The sequence below is a fragment of the Elephas maximus genome, chromosome 2 (genome assembly GCF_024166365.1).
Source record: "Elephas maximus indicus isolate mEleMax1 chromosome 2, mEleMax1 primary haplotype, whole genome shotgun sequence".
Lineage (NCBI taxonomy): Eukaryota > Metazoa > Chordata > Mammalia > Proboscidea > Elephantidae > Elephas > Elephas maximus.
The window spans coordinates 220,485,404-220,503,713 of NC_064820.1; positions in this window are offsets into that span (position 1 = coordinate 220,485,404).

Genomic DNA, 18,310 nt, shown 5'->3' on the forward strand with positions numbered 1-18,310 from the left:
GCGACTCCAGGGTGGCAGCAAAGGGGTTTAATAGGGAAATTTACATATGTGATGAGTTCTGGGCAGCAGCAAGATGGAGCAGATCCCCATGACCCATATATTCCGATATTAGGGAAATATAAACTCAATACAGTTTAGGGGGAGTACGTTCTATTTGTAGGGTCAGGAGTACCTAACATATGTAGATGGACTTTCTGCTATACTCATCAATTGACAAGGGGGGTCCTCAAAACTATGCAGGGTTTCCAAAGATAAGAGTTCACTCAGCCCTGGTATCAACCACAGCTAGCACCCACTGCTTGTTTGTTTTTGACCAATGTATGGTGACCTCTACATGGGTCCTCTGGTTCCCCTGCAGAACCCTGAGCTGCAGGTGACTTTGGCCCTACCTCTAGTCACTAGAGATTGGTGGGGTCCACCCAGTGGCAAAAGGCACTTCCTCACAGGGGAGAGTGGGACCCAACAGGTGGTACTGTTGCGCTGGCTTCATATTTTTCCAAAGGCTGACCAAAACCACATTTGGTTGTTTATTTATTTTTTCTACTGCTGTTACAGCCATTAAGCCCACCCACATTCACTTTCCAGTTTCTTCCAAAGGGACTTGGATGGTCATCTCACAGAGTTTTCAGGCTTTCTTTTCTCTCTTCCCATGGCTCATACCTCCTTCTTTCTAGCCCTCTCAGTTTCACCCAAGTTGGCTAAAGTTTGTCCCACCTGATAGACTGTCTGGTCCACTAAGGGACTAACTATAGCCACCAGCATGTCGTACCAGTCAGACACAGTCATCTGTAAGATCTTTGCTTTCAGTTCTGCAGTAAAGAGTTTGTTGTCCGGTCCTCGGAAGTGCTCGGGATAAATGGCATGGTGTGTACCTACCTCCCATATTAGTTCTGTAACTCTTCTATGGAAGATCTCTTCCCAACCATACCAGGAAGATTCCCCTCATTTGGCCACACCCTTCTACAACGCAAGATTATTCAATCCGTGATGGCTTGTATGCCCCTTGTGTTCCATGCTGCATGTAAATGCTGCCAGAGGGTGAGGTGGGCAGTTATATTATTTTTTTTCTGCCTTGGCTCCATTTAAAGAGACACCATCGCCCCTGATATCCCACAGTCATAATAACCAAGCCACAATGATTTTCTTTCCTTTCTGGTAGAATTTCCCACACAATTAAATCAACTCAGTGGGGTGTACTGCTGCATTGTTATGGAAATGGAGGGCAAGATTTCTTGTCTATGGTCATTAGATTCGTGGACAGCTTTCAATTCATGGGTAAAGAACGGCCATGCTCAGAGGAGCCTCTCTGCAAAGCCAGGCTCCTTCTTGACTATCACTTCCATATCTGAGTCACGACTAGATTCACTCTCCCAAGGATTCATGTCCCAGGAACCTTTCATCAACACTCCCTGGTCTTTGCCTTGGGCACTTTCCTTCCCTCCATCTTTACAAACCTACAGGTGAGTGTTTCTAGTTACACATCCTGTTTGTGGACGCAGCTGCTCAATACATCAGTTGTAGCCACACAGGATGGCCACACAAGCCTCTCCAACTATAACACTTCCTGCAAAGATCTTATGTGCACTTCAGCAGTTAGCTGGGTGTCAGTGACCAGCCAAATGATTCAGAGCAGCCACCTTATGGCCCATATTGCTTTCCTAGCTTCCTTTTCATACTTATGAAGGCACGTGTCTTCCAACAACAGTACTATGCTACTTGGGGTTTTCAGGGCATTCTCATACTCACATGGCAGTCCACACACATCAAACATATGGGCAAACCTCCCTACATGGATGTTGCTGGCCAATACGGAACTTCCCCCACAGAGGCCTAACTACCATTCACCATTTCCTCAGTTTCCTGGCTGGCTCACCAACTGGCCCGGCATGGACTTGTAACATGAAACTTGCCAACAAAAATGGCAGGCACCAAGAGACTAAAGAAAGAGGCAGGCAATTTCAGGGTGGCAGCAAAGGAGTTTATTAGGGAGATTTACATACAAGGCGGGTCCAAGCAGATCTCCACACCCCACAGTGGGAGGGCAGAGGTTTTACAGTGGTGGTGAACAATTGTGGCTACCTCCCAGGGACTTAAATAAGGCCACCTCAGCAAGAGTTACCTAAGAATGACTTGGCAAATGGCAGTGAGCTAGCGGAATGCATAAGGTCAACTCATGTTTGGCCTCACAAAACCTGTTTCCCCTTCAAAAGGCTTGGAAAGTTGGTGGGAGCTTGAAAACAACATCCACAGGGACAGCACTTCCCATCCTGTCCTTCAATCCCAGGCTGCCAGAATCAGTAGTAGGGGGGAATTGGAAGTTAGAGGTGACAGATGAGAGGGGAGGGTGTTGTTTCTTTAAACTCTCATGCAACAGATAACATTGAGTACCTGCTACATACCAGGCTCTGTCCTCATGAAGCTCACATGGAAGTGATGGATATTAACTAAAAAATCCCACAAACAAATATAAACTCCCAGTGGGACAGTAGCCAAGTAAGAGGAGTCACAGAAGGCCTCCTTGAGGAGGTAACACTTGAACTGAGACCTAAATCATGAGTCAGAGTTACGCCTGCAAAGAAAGGGGTAGGTTATTCCTAAGCCTAAAAAAAATCCAAGTGTGAAAAAGGCCCTGTGGTGAGGGGAGCAGTGAGCATAAGGCCTAGGAGAGTAAGAGTGAAGCTTGGAGATGCTGGGGTAGGAGATGTGGGATGGGGCTGCAAAAGTGGCTGAGAGTCACATTGGATTATTCTGGGTAGGTAACTTACCTATATCCTAAAAGCAAGGGTGAGCCATGGAAGGGTTTTAAGTAGAGCTGTCAGATGATTATTCTGGCTGCACAGGGAAGGACAGAAGAGAGGTAGGTAGAAGTGGGTAATATTAATGACAGCTAGCATTGACTGAGACCTCACTATGCACCCAGCACTGTTCTGACTGCTTACATGAAGTACAGGCACCCTATAAAACAGGTACTATTATAATCTTCATTTTAAAGATAAAGTAACTAAAGCCCAGAGCAAACCAATGACCAGGATTCCACTAGGCAGCCTGGCTGCAAAGCCACATGATGAAATTAACCATTACTCCACACTACAGCTATATCCACTAGAGGCAGACCAAATGCATGGTTACTTTAGGAATCCAAGTTTGGGTGATAGCAATGGAGCTGGGGAGGAGTGGAAGTATTTTGAAAATATGTAGGAATCAAGAGAAAAGCCAGAACTTGGTTATAGATGGGTCATAAAGGTGAGGGGAGGACTTGGAAGGGGTAGTGCTGAGGCAGCAGTGAGAAAGCAGGTGCCACTCATTGAGAGGAGAACCAGGGTGGTAGTGAGTTGGGGTTGGGGTGAAAGGCAGGGGATAGCATGAGTGAGTCCACTCAGACCTAAAGGGGGTCCTTGGTGATATATTTGGCAGTGTCAATTTCTTGTAAGGAGACATGGTCCTATCCTCCCACAAGATTCTGGCCCTTCCTACTTGGTTATGACCCATCTGGCATATTCATTCACTGCATTTAACTTCTACACAGTGAGCACACAGGGGAAGGGGTCACCACCTCCTTTACATCTTTTTGGAAGCAAGGGCATCCCTACCCCTCCTCAGCTTGGGCTTGCAAGGATAGTGGTGACGAACCAAAAGGACATTCCCAGTGGTCTTCCCAGACAGGATTGCTCACCATCTCGAAGATAGACGTTGTGTCCCTATTCAGTCACAACAATGCTTGCCACTTGCTTCCTTATATGAAAAGGAAGCCCCACCTATGAAGTTTTCTCAGTGAGAGCAGGGGCTTAGGGGAGAAGAGAAAGGAGATCATTTTAAGAGAGAGTCTCAGAAGCTGGAAGATAATTGTTTCAAGCAGATCATGGATGGAGCAATCCGCTTTGTGATGAATCCTCCTTTTTCCTCACAATTAGTCAAAGGGGCAAATGCCAGTGCCCACTGTAACTCCTGATGCAGTCTTTTCTTCAGAAATAGACAGTGGTGGTATCTTGCTTCCATTTAGGAGTGTTCTTTGCTGAGGCCTCTCAAAATTTGATCTGTCTCAGAAGGCTAATTTCTATCTTACTTTGTAATCTCACCCCCTGTGGGGAGATTACAAAGCAGGCAGCTGAGTCACCTATTTCGTTGCTGCTCAGGACACATGAGACCTCTTGGCTTGAGGACAGGAGAGGAATTGGGGTTGGTAAATCCTTTTAGCCTGATTTCTTAGTCTGATGGTTTGAAGGAAAAAGGGATTTCTAGATGCACCAGAGCCTGGGAGGGAAAAGATCTCTGTTTCTGAAACCACAGGGAACCCAATAATGCCTGGTTGGGGGCTAGCATTTCATGGGGGAGGGAGACAGCCACAGACAGATCTGTCCTGCTGTCTAGGGCACCAGCAACCAACAGAAAAGAGTGTTGTGTCTTTGCTAAAATGCCTCAAGACTCTATCTTTGCATTAGAAAAAAGTAGCTAACTTTCCCAGTAATTGTCCAAAAGGTTGGGGGTTTTTCAGCCAGAGGGACCCGAAAGATAGGACTGACAATCTACTTCCAAAAAATCAGTCACTGAAAACCCTGTGGAGCACAGTTGTACTTTGACACACCTGAGATCGCCATGAGTTAGAACTGATTCAGTGGCAACTGGTGGTCACGCTGAAGAAGGAGGAAAAAGTCTTATATGAGCAGTTGTATAAAAACAATCGTTTTCTGGAGAGGAAAAAAAAAAAAACAGCCTCAAGTTAGACTCTTGTGTGTATTAGGAGAGAGACAGGAAAAAAACGAAAAAGAAAGAACATGCACCTGACCCCTAGCTACCCTTTTTCTGGGTGGGAGGGTCATGTCTAGAATCTCACAAATTGGGGCTTCATAAGTCACCCCTGCATCCCTGTTTCCTGGAATCTGCTAAAAGAAAATGGCAAACCAGCCAAGATATTTGACTGAGGTTTTTTAAGAAAACATATTCTCAGTTTGGGTTGTTTGCTGAGAGGAGGGTCGGAGAGATGTGGTTTAAGTAAGAAAATTGTTCATGGACAGTTATGGAAATAATGACTCTCTCATCTGTTCCTTGTGTCTCTGGCTATAGTTACAGAAAGCAAAGTGGATCAGTGTTTGCAAATTACCTGGGGAACACAGGCAGCTTGGACAACCGATCTAGAAGACCAGGGCCAAGAAAACATCATTCTGTGTCAGTTATCCGGGTAATTCCGTAGATGGAGCATGCGTTTAGTTACTTAAGTAGAAGGTGGGAAAAGTCTTATTTCTAGAGCCTGGCTAGACTTCTAAATGAAATCAGAGGCTCCATTTCATGTGATTTGTTGCCCACACTCCCTAGAGAAGAACGTGTCTTAAGTCTCTGACGTCTACCATAGCGAACCTCAAAGGATTCATTTTCAGTTCTTTAATAAGGTCAGTCGATTACATGTCAACCAAAGTCTAAACTATTTGATTTGACCTTGAAGATGGGTTTAGACAGTTACAGTCCATAGTATGAATGCATGAAGTTTCCATAACTCTGAATAAACCCAATAAATAATAATTCTACGACAAAAATCACTTTAATGATTTGACCATTATCAGTGTTTTCCCTCCAGTGTAACTTTGTGGTTTCCTTTTACAGAGCCATGTTTCTGTTACCTTCTATCTATTCACGGAAAGATAAACTGAGGACTTTTGTGTCTCTCTCTCTCTCTCTCTCTCTCTCTGTGTGTGTGTGTGTGTGTGAAAGACTCAAAAATTCTACCTATCTTCACTAATCGTTGGAAGACCCTAAATTCCTGGAGATTATAAAGCTCAAAGCATTGATCAGTGTTAGGGATTGAATTGTGCCTCTTACCCCAAATTATGTGCTGGAATCCTAACCTCTATACTTCTGAATGCAATCCTGTTCTTTGTTACGTTAATGAGGCCACATCAGTGTAGGCTGTGTGCTAAACTTAATCACTTCTGAATTATATAAAGAGAAAATAGATACAGAAAAAAACTAAAAACTTAACTCCTCATGTCTCTTAATGCTCAGACATTCTAAGATTCCATGAATTTGATTTTCAGTATGGCCTTCAAACATGTAGTTGTCATTTGCCCCATAGTCATATATTAATGCATACATATTAGCTAAAGAGGGAAAGAACGCTCCAGAAAAGCTCTCTAGAAGAGCCTGGGACTAACACTGCAAGCAAAAAAAAAATTCATTTGAAAGAAAACCAAACTATTTATTATTTTCCTCTAAAATAATACCAACAACGTCTAGCTCAATTGGCATAACATAGCCTATAAAGAAAATGTCCTACATCCAACTGTGATGAGTAGTGACTGAGGTCTTAAAAGCCTGTAAGCAACCATCTAAGACACATCCACTGGTCCAATCCCAGCTAGAGCAAAGGAGAATGAAGAAGACCAAAGACACGAGGGAAAGATTAGTCCAAAGAACTGGCCACAACTACCACAACCTCCACCAGACTCAGTCCAGAACAACTAGATGGAGCCCAGTTAACACCACTGACTGCTCTGGCAGGGATCACAATAGAGGGTCCCAGACAGAGCTGGAGAAAAATGCAGAACAAAACTGAAATTCACAAAGAAAAACCAGACCAGCCTTGCTGGTCTGACAGAGACTGGAGAAACACAGAGAATATGGCCCCTGGACACCCTTTTAACTCAGTACTGAAGTCATGCCTGAGGTTCACTCTTCAGCCAAAGATTAGATAGGTCTACAGGGCCAACAATAACACACCTGAGGGACGTGCTTCATAGTTCAATCATGTATACAAGACTAATGGGCATACCAGCCTCAAAGCAAAGACAATCAAGCAGGAAGGGACAGGAAAACTGTACAAATGGAAACAGGGAACCAGGGGTGGAGAAGGCAAGAGTGTTGACACTACAGGGTTGGTAACCAATATCATAAAACAATTTGTTTATTAACTGCTTAATGAGAAACTAATTTGCTATGTAAACTTTCACCTAAATCACAATAAAAAAAAATATTAACAACAGCAGTAATAGCTAACATTTTCTGGGCTCTAAATATGTGTCTTAAAGTATCTAAGGATTTCATACACTCTTTTAGCTGTCTTCTATTCACCCCTTTGGTTAGAAAGAGCGTTCCACCTTAGGGTTCTGGGGATGGTTGAACACACAGCAGCTGATGCTGGGCAAATGAGATTGCCAGCAGTTTATTAGTCACATACACTCACTGCCTTGGGAAGAAAGACACCTCATGCCATACCAGGCCACATGGGGTCACACTTGGGAAGAGAGGGAACAAGCAGGGGCTGTGGGAGGCAAGTAACAAGAGGGTGAGGTGTCTCTTGGTTCTCACAGAGGATGTGATTTGCTTGTTTGAATAATTCCACAGGTTGGCAGGAAGCTGACACCCTCTATTCGGGAGTAAGCAGGAATTGCACCTGGTTCCTTTGATAAGGAGGGTTGTTTGGCTAGGAGGCCTTATCCTTAGGAGCTGAGTGGGGAGGTGAACTTGCAGTTAAGCCAGTAAAACAACAACAACAAACCTAAATTCATTGCCATCAAATTGATTCCAACTCATAGCAACCCTAAGTGTAGAACTGCCCCAAAGGGTTTCCAAGGAGCGGCTGGTAGATTCGAACTGCCAACCTTTTGGTTAGCAGCTGAACACTTAAACACTGTGCCACCAGGGCTCCAGATACAGAAAACCAAAATCGTTGCCATCGAGTCGGTTCTGACTCATAGCAACCCTATGCACAACAGAACGAAACATTGCCCAGTCCTGAGCCATTCTTACAATCATTGTTATGCTTGAGCTCATTGTTGCAGCCACAGTGTCAATCCACCTTGTTGAGGGTTTTCCTCTTTTCCGCTGACCCTGTACTCTGCCAAGCATGATGTCCTTTTCCAGGGACTGATCCCTCCGGACAACATGTCCAAAGTCTGTAAGATGCAGTCTCACCATGCTCGCCTCTAAGGAGCACTCTGGCTGTACCTCTTTTCTAAGACAGATTTGTTCATTCTTTTGGCAGTCCATGGCATATTCAATATTCTTCGCCAACACCACAATTCAAAGGTGTCAGTTCTTCAGTCTTCCTTATTCATTGTCCAGCTTTCACATGCATATGAGGTGATTGAAAATACCATGGCATGGGTCAGGCACACCTTAGTCTTCAGGGTGACGTCTTTGCTCTTCAACACTTTGAAGAGGTCCTTTGCAGCAGATTTACCCAATGCAATGCGTCTTTTGATTTCTCAACTGCTGCTTCCATGGCTGTTGATTGTGGATCCAAGTAAAATGAAATCCTTGACAACTTCAATCTTTTCTCCATTTATCATGATGTTGCTCATTGGTCCAGCTGTGAGGATTTTTGTTTTCTTTATGTTGAGGTGCAATCCATACTGAAGGCTGTGGTCTTTGATCTTCATTAGTAAGTTCTTGAAGTCGTTTTCACTTCCACCAAGCAAAGTTGTGTCATCTGCATAACGCAGGTTGTTAATGAGTCTTCCTCCAATCCTGATGCCCTGTTCTTCTTCATATATTCCAGCTTCTCATAGTATTTGCTCAGCATACAGATTAAATAGGTATGGTGAAAGAATACAACCCTGATGCACACCTTTCCTGACTTTAAACCAATCAGTATCCCCTTGTTCTGTCCAAACAACCACCTCTTGAACTATGTAAAGGTTCCTCATGAGCACAATTAAGCGTTCTGGAATTCCCATTCTTTGCAATGTTATCCATAGTTTGTTATGATTTCCACAGTCGAATCCCTTTGCATAGTCAACAAACCACAGGTAAACATCCTTCTGGTATTGTCTGCTTTCAGCCAGGATCCATCTGACATCAGCAATGATATTCCTGGTTCCACATCCTCTTCTGAAACTGGCCTGAATTTCTGGCAGTTCCCTGTCGATATACTGCTGCAGCCATTTTGGAATGATCTTCAGCAAAATTTTGCTTGCATGTGATATTGATGATATTGTTCTATAACTTCCACATGTAATTGTATCACCTTTCTTGGGAATAGGCATAAATACGGATCTCTTCCAGTCAGTTGGCCAGGAAGCTGTCCTCCATATTTCTTGGCATGGACAAGTGAGCACCTCCAGCGATGCATCTGTTTGTTGAAACATCTCAGTTGATATTCCATCAATTTCTGGAGCCTTGTTTTTCACCAATGCCTTCAGAGCATCTTGGACTTCTTCCTTCAGTTCCATCGGTTCCTGATCATATGCCACCTCTTGAAATGGTTGAACATCGACTAATTCTTTTTGGTATAATGACTCTGTGTATTCCTTCCATCTTCTTTTGATGCTTCCTGAGTCATTTAATATTTTCCCCATAGAATCCTTCACTACTGCAACTCGAGGCTTGAATTTTTTCTTCAGTTCTTTCAGCTTGAGAAACGCCGAACGTGTTCTTCCCTTTTGGTTTTCCATCTCCAGCTCTTTGCACGTGTCATTATAATACTTTACTTTGTCTTCTCAAGAAGCCCTTTGAAATCTTATGTTCAGTTCTTTTACTTCATCAATTCTTCCTTTTGCTTTAGCTGCTCGGCACTCAAGAGCAATTTTCAGAGTCTCCTCTGACATCCATCTTGGTCTTTTCTTTCTTTTCTGTCTTTTCAATGACCTCTTGTTTTCTTCATGGATGATGTCCTTGATGTCATTCCACAACTCGTCTTGTCTTCAGTCACTAGTATTCAATGCATCAAATCTATTCTTCAGATAGTCTCTAAACTCAGGTGGGATATACTCCAGGTCATATTTTGGCTCTCGTGGACTTGCTCTGATTTTCTTCAGTTTCAGCTTGAACTTGCATATGAGCAACTGATGGTCTGTCCCACAGTCGGCTCCTGGTCTCTTTCTGACTAATGATATTGAGCTTTTCCCTTGTCTCTGTCCACAGATGTAGTCAATTTGATTTCTGAGTGTTCCATCTGGCAAGGTCCATGTCACCATTTATGTTGGTGAAAGAAGGTATTTGCAATGAAGAAGTCATTGGTTTTGCAAAATTCTATCATTCAATCTCTGCCATTGTTTCTATCACCAAGGCCATATTTTCCAATTACTGATCCTTCCTCTTTGTTTCCAACTTTTGCATTCCAATCGCCAGTAATTATCAATGCATCTTGATTGCATGTTCAATCAATTTCAGACTGCAGCAGCTGATAAAAATCTTCTATTTCTTCATCTTTGGCCCTAGCGGTTGGTGCATAAATTTGAATAATAGTCGTATTAACTGGCCTTCCTTGTAGGCATATGGATATTATCCTATCACTGACAGTGTTGTACTTCAGGATAGATCTTGAAACGTTCTTTTTGACGGTGAATACAACACCATTCCTCTTCGAGTTGTCATTCCCAGCATATAGACTGTATGATTGTCCAATTGAATATGGCCAATACAAGTCCATTTCAGCTCACTAATGCCTAGGATATTGATGTTTATGCATTCCATTTCATTTTTGATGATTTCCAATTTTCCTAGATTCATGCTTTGTACATTCCAGGTTCTTATTATTAATGGATGTTTGCAGCTGTTTCTTCTCAGTTTGAGTCACACCACATCAGCAAATGAAGGTACCGAAAGCTTTACTCCATCCACATCATTAAGGTCAACTCTACTTTGAGGAGGCAGCTCTTCTCCAGTCATCCTTTGAGTGCCTTCCAACCTGGGGAGCTCATCTTCCATCACTATATCAGACAATGTTCCGCTGCTATTCTAAGGTTTTCACTGGCTAGTGCTTTTCAGAATTAGACTGCTGGGTCCTTCTTCCTAGTAACCATATACAAGCAAAAACAAAAGGAAGAAGATAGATGCCACGTGGAGAATGCCAAGGAATCAAGGAATGCCAGGGCTACCAAGGTTGAGGCAAGACCGAGCCAAAAGAGAGAGAGCCTTCCCCTAGAGCCATTGCCCTCAATTCAGACTTCTGTCCTCTTGAACTGTGAGAAAATTAATTTATCTTCTTTAAAGCCACCTATTTGTGGTATTTCTATTACAGCAACTCTAGGAAACTAGGACAATCGGAATGGGTCATTTATACACAGCCCCTCATTCAATAAATCATTCATTCCCTCAACCAATCAGCGTGTATTGAGTACCTGCAAGGTGCTGGCACTGGCTTAGGCTCACGGCATTGTGAGGCAAGTAAGACCCATCCCTGAACGCAAAGAGCTTTCCAACTACACGGCAGCATTCATAGTGCCATAGGTAGTCAAAAGAGAGAGTTGTTACTTCCAACAAAACCCAGCAGAGAGGGAGAGTATTTATGTCAGGTCTGAAAGAATGGGAGAGACTTTGACAGGGAGAGATAGTTAGCTAAGGCACTCCAGGTGGAAGATTTTCGAAGTGCAAGCAAATGGGGAAGCCAGACAAAAAGAAAATGGAAATGTTAAAATGGCTGTCACACAGAAGGTGCAAAAAGAAGTTGTAGGTGATACTAGTGACAGATAAGTTGATGGTGTGACACAGAAAATCTTCATAAGAAAGAAGTTTGGACTTTGCAGTATCTGGGAAACAGAAAACATGTGGATGGTGGCAAAAAATAAGGGAGCTGGGGGAGAAAGGTCATTCTGCTGTCAGTATGAAGGATAGATTAAAGGAGTGGATTAGAAATGTAGAGATAAGAGAAAGGGGAACTAGAGACTTGAGTAAAAGCTCAAGAGAGAAGTTGTGACATGCTAAAATAGGATATTGCTGTGGGGGGTGGGGAGGAAAAAAGGAGGTGGAGATGAGAATGGTGCTGTAGACCAGGAGTCCAAACACCTGGGGTAGGTCCTGGCTCTCATACTTGGAGGCTGTGGGATCATGATCAAGTTATTTATCTGACCTCAATTTCCTCTGATGTTAGAGGAAGTGCTGGTGAACTCAAAAGTCCTGTACAGCAACATCTTCTATTGAGACATTATAAGGAAGAAAGTTTAACTAATTTGGAAAAGAGAAACTTTTAGAGCTGGAGACGACCTTGGTCATGGTAGTTCTCAAACTTTAGTGTAGGTCAGAATAACCTGGGCAGTTTGTCATGATGCAGATCAGCCCAGGGCCACCCCCAGAAGTTCAGATGTAGTCTGGGTTTGTCTTCCAGGCAGCACAACACAATGAGAGCCCTAGTCTCATGTCTGGATTGTTGTCCAAGCCACTCAGATTGGAGGAATTTGAAGCCCAGAGGAGCCAAGATGTGCACAGTCCGCCTCCCCTCCTGAGCCTCCTCGTGTAGTAAGGGGACACCAATAAGATGGCTGCCACTTCTCTTCCTTTCCACTTGTATTAGTCCATCTCCCAACAGTTTGATGAGAGGCCTATTGAGCTCAAAGAAACCTCAAGAGCTGGAATGCAAAACTGCAGATTCCAGAGCAGCTGTTGTGAGGTGACAACAGGTGCCAGCTGTCCTGGAACCTCCAGCAGCTCCCACTGGCCAGGTGGCATCACAGACAGGCAGCTGATCCTGTCAGTCCTTCATCAGAGGAACATCAGGCTTGACCAACACACATCACTACCTTCACTGACACTACCTCATGCTCTGGCTGCCCAAAGAGTCACCCAGCAGAAGCACTGTTACCTACAAGCTTGTTAGGGATGCAGAATTTGGGCCTTGCTCCAGATCCATGACTTAGAATCTGTATTTAACAGGATCCTGTAGTAATATGGTACGCCCCTTAAAATCTGACACACTCTGGTCTCTGCTATCTCAGCCTGCTGTTAATAATCCTCCCCCCATCCCACACCCAGGGTGAAGAAAGGGAACAGAAGAGGGAAGGGAAGAAAAAGGGGAAAAAAAAGAAGGAACAAAGGAAGGAGAGAGAGAGTGAGGGGTGAGGGAGGGAGAAAGTGAGGAAGGAAAGAAAGGGTTAAAGGGGAAGATAGGGAGAGAGCTGTCACCTTGAAAACTAAGGTGCCCCTGACCCAAGCCATGGTATTTTCGATCACACCATATGCATGTGAAAGCCGGACAATGAAAAAGGAAGACCAGAGAAGAATTGACACCTTTGAATTATGATGTTGGTGAAGAATATACCATGGACTGCCAAAAGAAGGAACAGACCTGTCTTGGAAGAAGTACAACCAGAATGCTCCTTAGAAGCAAGAATGATGACACTTCATCTCACGTACTCTGGACATGCTATCAGGAGCAATCAGTTTCTGGAGAAGGACATCATGCTTGATAAAGTAGAGAGTCAGTGAAAGAGAGGAAGACTCTCAATCAGATGGACTGACACACTGGCCGCAACAATGGGCTCAAGCACAACGATTGTGAGGATGGCCCAGGACCAGGTAGTGTTTTTCTGTTGTACATAGCAAACCAACTCTACAACAAAAACAGGGAGAGAGTTAGAGAGAAGGAGCGGGGAGGGAAGGAGGGAAAAGAGAGAGAGAGGGAGGGAGGAAAGGATGGAGAGAGAGAGAGAAGAAAGGAATTATTAGATTGAGGCTCTTAACTTCAGCCCAGCAGAAAACATACCTGTTCTTTTTTTTTTTTTTTTTTCACATTTAAATTTCTACTACGTAAAATAGGACCAAAGGGTGGGGGATTTAAGAACCTTGAAATAAAAGACTTAGGTTTGCTTTCTATTTCCTAAAAAAAAAAAAAAAAAAAAAAAAAGGAAGGTCTAATTCACCATTCCTCTGCGGATTATGAGCGATTCATCATGCAGCAATTTGGAGCAGGAACTGCACTAAACCCTAGTCTGCACGCAACTAATTGAAACCCTCAATTAATTGGATTGGCTTCCACCTTTAGGAGAAAAGCAAATGCTGAGAAAACAAATTAGCCCCTGAAATGGATCTTCTTTTCTTTTTGTAATGCCCAGAGCACGCTGTGGGCTCAGAACACAGGCACAGAGATCTCCAATGCCATTCTCTGGGGCAGCTGGTGTCGTGGAAAGGGAGTTTCCCCACCTCAGACTCACGGGGCTCCCGCCCCAGCTTTACCACAGACAGGCTGTGTCAACTTGGCAAGCTATCTCCCCTCCCTGACCCTCCATTGCTTGGCCTATACACTGGGGAATTAAAGAAAATAATAAGCTATTCAGCGGTCGTCTTTGAGAGGATTATGTGTTTCAGAAACTGCTCACCTGGTACCTAGTCAACATGAATAAGTCCCCTTTCTCAGTTTCCTGCATACAATTGTCCTTAGAAGTCCCCAGGTGGTGCAAATGGTTAACGTGCTCAGCTAATAACCAAAAGGTTAGAGGTTTGAGTTCACCCATAGGTGCCTAAGAAAGGCCTAGCAATCTACATCCAAAAAAATCAACCATTGCAATTCTATGGAGCGCTGTTCTACTCTGACGCACGTGGGGTCACCATGAGTCAGCATCAACTCGATGCCAACTGGTACAGGTTAGGTTGTCCTTGTACAAGTCAGATGGGGGCTCTGGGCTGGCTTCTGGACTCTATGGACCCTCACTCAGCTATGAAAGCTTTGATTATGGTCTAGCTAACTCCAGCACAGAGGGTGTTTTCCGCACTGTGGGGAATCCCTGTAAAGGTTTTCTATTTTTGAAACAATAGGACACAAATGGGAGCCTAAGGACTTCATGGGTAGTCTTGGAATGAGAAGAGCAGCTACTGACAGTTTTCGTTTAGGAAACATTAGCACCATCTCTTGGAGAAGAGCAGTATTGACTCCATGGGCTGGGAAAGCAGCCACAGGGTCCTCTGTAAATCTAGCTGGTCTTCTCATCCCCAAGCGTGGTTTCAAATTAGAATCCCAGGGCTTCTTCCCAGATAAATGCTGTTTATTATTTTTCATTATTCACATCCTTTCTAAGGGTTTTATTTATCTTTGTTTTCTTCTCCCCAGACTATTCTTTCTCCTTAGGTCTTTGACCAGTACCCACAGGTTTTGGTCCTAGTTTTTAAATTTGGAACTCAGCCCGAACCTTTAAATAATTGTGATTATGTTTCTCTGTCCACCACATAGGACCTTCCTCCTTAGATCTTAGCAGAGGCAGTGCAGTGTAGCAGTTAAGACTTGGCTGTCTGGGTTAGGATTCTACCTCCACTAATCCTTCCAGTTGTGTGACCTTGGGCAAGTTACTTACCCTCTCTGTGTCTCCGCTTCCTCGTCTGCAAAACAAGGTTGATTAGAGAGACCATCTGGGATGATGCTGTGAGCATGAGGTCCATGAACACCTGAAGCACTTAGGACAGAGGTAAGAGTTAAGTGGGCGGTGTAAACAGTTAACGAGCTTGCCTGCTAACCAAAAGGTTGAAAGTTCCAATCCACCCAGAGGCATCTCAGAAGAAAGGCCTGGCAATCAACTTCCAAATAATCAGCCACTGAAAACCCTATGGAGCAGAGTTCTACTCTGACACACATGAGATCGCCATGAGTCGGAGTCAACTCAACGTCAACGTCAACTGGGTTTGCCACTGGTGGCTGTTCACCTCTCTGGCAGAACTTACCATGCCAGGTTATGAGTTCACTTGGCTTGTCTGGGTAACACAAAAGGCCAGGGTGTCTTTAGTGTGTGCAAAAAAAGCAGAATAGGTCTGGGTCACACCCAGGAATTTATATTGTTAATGAGTGACGTGGCGATGCTGATGCAGATGGTCTACAGGCTTCATTTTTAGAAATGCCACAATCTACTGTGGATTCCCTGGGTCGTGACCAGCCCCATCCACCTCGGACCCCCAGCCAGCTCAGAGTGAGCACTAGACCCCTCAGAAGTGCTTGGCACCTGCTGGTTTCCTTGTCTTTTAACAAATGTTTGTTGAGTGAACAAATGACCAACTGACACAACACAGTGTTAAAGTAACTGGATATATCAGGGGAACTTATGATCTGAATTCTCTCTTTTTCTATTTACCCCATTAAGAATATACATGCAAACATTCGCCCGTTAACTCTGAGCTATCTTTATAAACTGTACCTAAAAAGGACATGAAAAATATAAACAGGTCTCTGACTACACAAACACATTGTTGCTGTGTTGTTAGCTGCCATCCAACTGGACCCAATTCAGGGTGACCCCCTGCACGATGGAACAAAATGCTGCCTGGTCCTGCCCCATCCCCATCATGGGTTGCAGAACAGGCTGTTGTGATCCATAGGGTTTTCACTGACTGATTTTCAGAAATAGAACTCCAGGATTTTCTTCCTTGTCCATCTTAGTCTGGAAGCTCTACTGAAGCCTGTTCAGCATGATAGCAACACGTAAGCCTACACTGACGGACAGGTGGTGGCTGCCCACGAGATAAAATATTACAGCATATTACAATGGGAGGTCACATCTGTGCTCTTACCAAGGATCAACAAAGGGGCCCACTTCTCCATCTTTATTTGGAAACATGACTGCAGCCCTCAGCCAATAACCCTGGCTGACTCTGGCTCTTCCCTTGGCACCTAACACCTCTGTCCTGTGATTCAGGCCAACAACACAGCCCACAGACATGAGGGGATACTAAGGCAACCAATAGGGACCAGGCAGGCAGAGCTAGAGGGGAGGAGACCCAGGAGACCCAGCCTGGGCCCTGAAAGACCCAGCCAGTGCTGGATCCACAGGAGGCTCAGTGTGTCAATGACCGCCATGTTCCCACACCCTAAGGGCCAGCAGTAGACTGCTGATCCCAAGTTTCTAAGATTGGTTCTCCCCTAGGGACAATCTCCAGTAAAGAGGGGAACCAAGTCCAAACTCTTCTACGTCAGTATGAACTGAGATGATATTTCAAAGGAATTAGAGCTCTGAGATCGCAGCCCACAAAGCACCCCTGTACACATGAACACACTTATGCTCGCACATGCACACACAGACATAAACATACACAGAGACATGCACAGGTATACATGCACACACCATGCACCACACGTACAGGCATGCAACACGTGTGCACACATTCATTTATGCACATAGACATGTGCAAGCAAACACGTGTACACACATGCTTACACGCCTATGCACAGACAGGTGCAGACATGCACATGAGCACACACACATGCACACGGAGATATGCACAGATATATAGGTCCACACACATGCACTGGCACACACAGGATCACATAAGAGAGAGGAGTGTGCGTCACAGGTTCAATCGCAAGATCTCTCTCCAGGCCCTGCCCAGGTGCAGGGGGGGAGCCTAACCACAGTCCCCTGGCTCCCCAAATCTTGCTGTATCCCAGAGTAGGTGAGAGGCATTAAAACTGACGATTCCTGATGGTCAAAGCTGCATTATCAAAGTCCTGCCCCTTGTTAAAAAAAGGAAGCCCCTTTTCTGCTGACTTCAGGCAAGGATGGAGAGAGAGGAGGGAGCAGAGGAAGAAGCAGCGAGGGTTTCTGTAGGGCAAGAGAGAGAGCATGCTGGGACGTGATTGTATTTTACAAATATTTATCATATCCTTGTTATGGACCAGGCTTGTCACAGGAACCTGAGGGCTGATGGAGGGAATTCAAAGGTCTTTACAGTGTTGTCTCTCCCTTCCCCTGGGTTTTTGCAGTCAGGCAGGGAGACAGGAAATGGTGTGCATGACCCCCGTCAAGCCAGGCAAACCTAGAACCCAAGGAAAGGATGAGAACAGGGTCTTTCAGGACACCCGGGTATGGAGAGGGGACCCTTAGTTAAGGTGTCAAGGAAGGCTTAACTGAGAGTCAGTTGAGCTGTTCCCAGAAACATAGGTGTCTGATGGGTGGTGATGGGAAGGGGTGTCTGGAGGTATGTAGATGGTTGGAGCGATGACCCCTTTGTTGACTCTGACTCTGGCTGGAGGGCTGAGACTGCCCAAGCCCCAAATCAGGGGCATTCCTTTGTCCCAAAGGTGGGCCCTGGGGCCTGGAGCTGCCACTGCTGAGCTGGAGAGTGAAGCTGGCAGGACAGGGGAGCAGGACCTGGCTAGGTGCCACCAGCCACAGATGCTAGGTTGCTTCATTAGGATGCCAGGGCCCTAGGGTGAGTCACTGTAGCTCCTGTACACACTGGACTGTAGGACATTAAGGAATCCTGGGTGGTGCATGCGGGTAAGCACTCAGCTGCCAACTAAAAGGTTGGCGGTTTGAATCCACCCAGAGGCTTTTTGGTAGAAAGCCCTGATGATCTCATTCCAAAAGGTCACAGCTTTGAAAACCTTACAGAGCACAGTTCTACTGTGACACACATGGGATCGCCATAAGTCGAAATCAACTCAAGAGCAACTGGTTTGTTGTTGGAGCGTCAGCCCTGAAGCCCCTTGGTTCTTAGGCCCTGGAGTGGGCACGATAGGGCTCCAGTCAGCAGCAGGAGGCCACAAAACCTTTTTTTTTCTTTTGTTTGGCTCCCAGGTCCCAACAGCTTTAAGTTGGGTTTCTGTGACAGGCACCCACTTACTGAGAAGCCAGTGTCTGTAGACAGCCAGTCTAGTCCCTACTCTGACAAATGAAGCATTCTTGAC